Consider the following 6364-nt stretch of genomic DNA (forward strand, 5'->3'; position numbering starts at 1 on the left):
TCTTTGGCAGTTTCTTCACTGAGAAGTGACTTGTCACTGCATTTTTGTGAGACCTTAGTTCTCAGACCTTAGTTCTGGGATTCTGGTTTTCCATCCAAGCAATAATCAAATCTGGTCTTGCTTAATTTTTTTTCAGATCGGGCAAAATGTTTTCAAATTTTAATGGATCTTCCCATCGTATTTGCTCAAAGTTGTTCCCATGTTTAACAGCTCTTATCCTGCTTCAAAGGATCCCTTTGATAAGGAATATTGATATGGTGAGATTCAAGGTGCTGGTGATGACCTATAAAGCCCTAAATGGCATGGGCCCGGATTATCTAAGGGAGCACCTGCTGCCAGCGCCAATTTCCCATCGTCCTGTGCGCTCCCACAGGGAGGGCCTCCTCAGGGTACCGCCGGTCAAGGATTGCCGACGGGCGATCCACAGGGGGAGGGCGTTCTCTGTGGGCGCGCCTACCCTATGGAATCAACTGCCAACGGAACTCCGGACTGCCCCCGACCTTCGTTCATTTCGCCGGGACCTAAAAACCTGGCTCTTTGAGCTATCTCAGGGGTGTTCAAACTTGGCCCTTTTATGACTCGTGGACTTCAACTCCCAGAATTTCTCAGCCGGCATGCCCTGGCTGAGGAATTCTGGGAGTTGAAGTCCACGAGTCATAAAAGGGCCAAGTTTGAAAACCCCTGAGCTATCTGGTCTGGACTGAGGGGTTTAATGTTTTTAAATTTTAATTTTATTTTTTTGCGGCTAGACTTTTAATTTAATTTTAATTTTATATTGTATTTTTTTAAAATTTTGCCTTGTAAACCGCCCTGAGTCCTTTGAGAGTAGGGCGGTATATAAACCGAATTAATAAATAAATAATAAATAAATAAATGGAACGTGAGGCGAAGATCAAAATAAAACATAAATGTCAAGCTTCAGACATTGTCTGAACAACCGAGGGAAGGGAAACCAGTAAAAAGATTATTCCTTCATAAAACATTAACCTGTCCTATGTTTGCATCCATGGAAAAGCAGTCACTTTCGGAAAGTCACAGCTTTCCACCATAAAGTTTTTGCTGTTTCTAGGGGGGAGAAAGAAAAATCTAAAATGGTTCCTCTTTGTTCAGGTTTCCTCAACCCACTTTCTGAACTCGGCGCTTTGCCAATGCGTTGAGACTACATCTCCCAAAGTTCCCTAGTCAAAAAATGAACGGCTTGGATTCCTGGGAGTTGCAGTTCCAATACACATGGAAGATACCAAGTGCGAAAAGCTGGGGGAGGTATTAAGTTACACATTATTAGAGGGTTCCTGAATCTTAAAAATAAATAAATACGACCACCCCCCCCCCAAAAAAAAAGATATTTTCTTTCTGCGCTTAATCGTATTCTCCGGATTGGCTGAAATTAGCCAAATGATACTGGCGTAAGCGCGAGCAAAACTGACTCCCGGCCGCCAGTCGCGCTCAGGTTGCGAGCGTCCGCCTGCAGTCGAGGCAGCCCCGAGAAACCTAATTTCCCTTCGGCTGCACCCATGATGCATTGCGCAGTGAGAAGGAACAATTTCGCCGTCATTTCTGCAATAGATTTTCACTATTTTTACATCCAAGCGTTACTTCGTTCATTTATTTAACTATTAATAGGCTTGTAATATAATTTCTCTGTCTATCTAGATGGTCGCCATACTAAGATTGAGAGTCATTGCTGCAGGGATCGGTCTCTCGAACGAAGGAAAAGCATACTCTGGTTTCTCTTCAGATCGTATAAATCTTTCGCCTTTTACTAAAGATTTCCGTGGAGAGGAACATTTATGAGTTTTGTACTAATTTTTTGAGGCTCTGCTTCGGTAGGGCTACATTTACACGGTTCAAAAAACAGAATTTTATTGAGCGAGTTGGAGCGTGGAGGCTTTTGCGCCTTATATGAATGTAAGACATGGTGCCACCTGTAGGAGGCGTTGCTGTCATAACTTTCTTAAATTGCGCGGCGGTCTTAGCGATACTTCCGCGTTTCATATCTGGTGTGGTTTCCTGTATCGTATGAATACAAAACGTTGAGCGAAATATAGCAGCGCCAGTGTCATGATGTTGTTGCGAAGTCTAGTGTGGTTTCCTGTATCGTATGAATACAGAACGTTGAGCGAAATATAGCAGCGCCTTGAATACAGAACGTTGAGCGAAATATAGCAGCGCCAGTGTCCTGTTGTTGTTGCGAAGTCATGTCCAACCCATCGCGACCCTATGGACGACATTCCTCCAGGCCTTCCTGTCCTATACCATCTCCTTAAATTGCACGTAATTTTTACGAGGGCAACACTACTGTGACTTTCGTTTGGGGTAGCAGTTAAAGGCGCCAGGCTTTAACTCCAAGGACCGTGAGTTCTACTCTTGCTGAACAGCCTTGGGCCAAATACACTCTCTCGGCCCTGAGAAGGAGACAGTGACAAACAAACTGCTTCTGAAATCTTGAAAAAAAAAACAACCCAAGAAAAACCCTGCAGGGACTAGAATAGAATAAGAATAGAATATGAATAAGGAGCTGGAAGGGAGCTTGGAGGTCTTCTAGTCCAGCCCCCGTCTGAAAGTCTCAGAGAATTGGACAAGATTGAACAGGGAAGGGAAAAAAATGTGACTAAGCAGAGGTGGCCCCTGTTAGTACTTGGATAAGGGACCACTAGGTGATCCCAAGGTTAAAGTTCAAATAACTTCTAAAAAGTTGACAACAGAAAATTATTTTGCTTTTCCAGAGTCCAAGAAAGCTCCCTTCCATGGAGCCAGCATGCACACCGTAAGGGCAGCATGAGACAAATATAGTTTATCTATAATCCCTTATGCAATATTAAATTGAATAGAGATTTGTGCTCTTTCTTGCAATGAGAGGTCACAACTACTGTGTCAAAAATGCCTTGGTGACCTGTTTTGGACAAACGTAACAATAATTTTGCTCCAGCGGTCAATTTTCTTTCTTGAGGTTGAAACTCCTTTAAAACTGCCTAGCAAAATTTCATTGAACTGCAAAAGCTTGTTCCTTGGCAACATGCCACAACGCTGCCATAAACCTAGGAGAAAGCAACTTTATAATATAAATAAAATCTACCTTTGTGCGGTTTCAAAAACATCGGATTTCTTCGTGGAAAGCAAACAAGCTTACTAAAAAGAAAACAACCTTTAATGAAACCACCAAGTGCCATAATGACAGCCACTGAAGATATGTTTAGCATATTGTATATTGTAACGGCATTGTTTTTATGAAAGAGGAAGAGAAAGAAATAATTTCTCTGGAAGACAGCAGGAATGTAAAAAGGTGCAAAAACAGGAAATCCCAAGAAATCTCACTTTTTTTTTTTGCCGTGCAATGCCTTCTAGGGCCCACCGCAGGAAAATTAGCAACTTTCGGTTACATCAGGGGGTCTTCAGACTTGGCCCTTTCATGACCTGTGGACTTCAACTCCCAGAATTCCTCAGCCAGGCTCTGGGAGTTGACGTCCACAAGTCATAAAAGGGCCAAGTCTGAAGACCCCTAGGTTACATACAGTCTCGGACCCGTCTGTGACATAGAAGCTGCTCGAAGGAGAGGCTAGAGAGGTTTCAATGGTGAGCCCTCTATTGGTCATTGTTTGCATTGCAGCTCTTTTAGGACACCGAGTAACAAGGAACTCTTTTTAAGCTAATATTTTTTTATTTACAAATTTAGCATTTATGCATTTTTAACCCGGGTTTAGCAACTGTTTATTTGGGCCAGCCATTTACCCTTTTCTATGGTGGTGATTCCTCTTAATTCAACGTGCTGGTGATGACCTATAAAGCCCTAAATGGCGAGGGTCCGGGATATCTGAGGGAACACCTGCTGCCAGCATTGAGCTCCCTTCGTCCAGTGCGCTCCCACAGGGAGGGTCTTCTCAGGGTGCCGCCGGTTAAAGATTGCTGGCGGGTAACACCCAGGGGGAGGGCCTTCTCAGTGGGCGCGCCTGCCCTTTGGAACCAGCTGCCCGCGGAGCTTAGGATTGCCCCTGACGTCCGTTCATTCCGCCGGGACCTGAAGACCTGGCTCTTCGAGCTCTCTGGCCCAGGCTGAGAATGTTTAATTTTAATTTTAACTGGGTTTTTATTTTCTCTCAGGGTTTTATTTAATCTTTTTTAATTGGTTTTAACTTTTGTATTGATTTTCTTTTAAATATCCTGTAAACCGCCCTGAGTCCTTCGGGAAAGGGCGGTATATAAATCTAAATAAATAAATAAATAAATGTTTGCGGGCAAACCAAGGAAGCAGTGAGTTGGTTACCGCCTCTGTTCTGCAAAACTCAGCTTGGCCACTAGATGGCGGCAACCCCCCCCCCAACGATTTGCTGACCTCTAGTGGTGGTGGGAATTTTTCCAGCTCTAATTAAGCAATCCTACTTTCTATCTATCTTGATCAGGTCATTAGGTGCAAAAGAAGCTGAGCCCAAACCAACTCTCTTTAGGGCACTAATCTGAAATCACTACCAGGGGTGTACAGAACTGTTACTGTTAAATAATTTTGTTAAATAAGTAAACAAATGTAGAATTCATCAATACATTCATTTAGTTAATAAGTGTTCAATTTATCAATAAAATAAATACATTTGTTTAACAAAAAATAACTGTAAATTTATCAAGGAAACAAATTTGTTGAATTAACATGTAACTGATCAAAAATAAATGTGTTTAATCAAGAAATTCATGATTTATTTTGTTGATACATTATACATTTCTCTAATTTATAATTGATGGATGAAATAAATACCTTTTTTTAGTAAAGCAAAATGAGTGACATCAAATCTAATAATATATAAACGAACAATCTGAGGCTGAACTCATGTCAAGGCTGGGCCCAGGATGCCTTCCTGTGCAAGCATCTTTTTAATAATTGCATTCTTCTGTAGCGTACAGCAGGGTTTTTCAACCTCAGCCACTGGAAGATGTAGAGACTTCCAACTCCCAGAATCCCCCAGCCAGCATTGCCCAGAATTCTGGGAATTGAAGTCCACACTTCTTCAAGTTCCTGAGGTTGGGAGGCTCTGATCCAGATAACAGTGAAGAAAAAAAAGAGAGGCTTTTTGCTGAAATTTACCCCAAATGCCTTCGGAGGTTGCAAAGACAGACGACAGAACGAAGTGAAAATGTTGAAGCTTACAAGGCAGGCTGTGGGTTGCACTGAAAGACGAAATCTTCCAATTCAATCTTTATTTCCCCCGTGTTATTCCCCTTGCAACGCCTGCAGCCAAAGCCACAAAGGGGTCTTTGTTTCCCCCATCCCCCACCCCAGAACAGGTGTCTTTTCAGCAGGGAGGGACTGGGAAAATGAGATCGCTTTCACCAGTCAGGAAGGGAGGAGTTCATTCCAGGTTGAACTTTCACTTACTTAGATCAATCGATCTTTTTTTTATGAGTGCCAGGGACCAGTCCTCCACCCTTTGATCTTACTCAGAAATTCCACTGCAGCTAACGCCAGACAGTTTTGCTTTCTGAATCTCTTTGAAAGGAGAAGAGGATCTCAACCAAACGCAAAGAACTTTATAACTGTGAAGCACAGAGTTAGGAGGGCACCTTAAGATCAGCTAGACCAGTGCTTTTCCAAGTGTGATCTGGGCTCTGTGGGGGTCTGCAAAATCAAATAGCCTTGGTGGAGCAGTGGGCTAATGCCTCCTTAAGTAACACCAGCTGCCTGCAATTAGTGCAGGTTCGCATCCCACCAGGCTCAAGGTTGACTCAGCCTTCCATCCTTCCGAGGTAGGTAAAATGAGGACCCAGATTGTTGGGGGCAATTAAGCTGACTATGTAATAATGCCGCTTGGGGGGGGTGTGTGAAAGCCCTAATGAGCAGGCATATACATAGAATGAAGGCTACTGCTAAGCTTGTAAGCCGCCCTGAGTCTTCGGAGAAGGGCGGGATATAAATGGAATTAAAAATAAATATTTTTAAATTTCTCAGTTTCAATTTCTAATACACTAAGTATCAATTTTGGATTTTTTTTTAGTTTTGTTCTTTTTATTTTTCTGGTTTGATTTGCCTTTAATTTTGGGGTTTTTTTGTGTTTTTTTAATTGACAAATTACTGTTTTATTGGTAATTGCTCACTTAATTACTTATCAATTTATATAGCTGTCCATCTCACGTACAGCACGTGTGTCTGGGTGACAAACTAAGTTTTAAAAGAACAGCATGACGAATAATCTGAAAAATAAATCACAACAACCCCAGAGCATGAATTGCAATAAAACCATAACACAATTTAGGGAAGAGTGCAATTCGTCGCCCTCAGAATATAACTATAAATCGTATATTATTTTATAATTATTGAGACATTTCCTGACAGTGAGAACAATTAATCAGCGGAATGCTTTGCCTCTGGAAGTTGCGTTGC

The sequence above is a fragment of the Vipera berus genome (assembly GCF_964194415.1).
Source record: "Vipera berus genome assembly, chromosome: 3".
NCBI classification, from domain to species: domain Eukaryota; kingdom Metazoa; phylum Chordata; class Lepidosauria; order Squamata; family Viperidae; genus Vipera; species Vipera berus.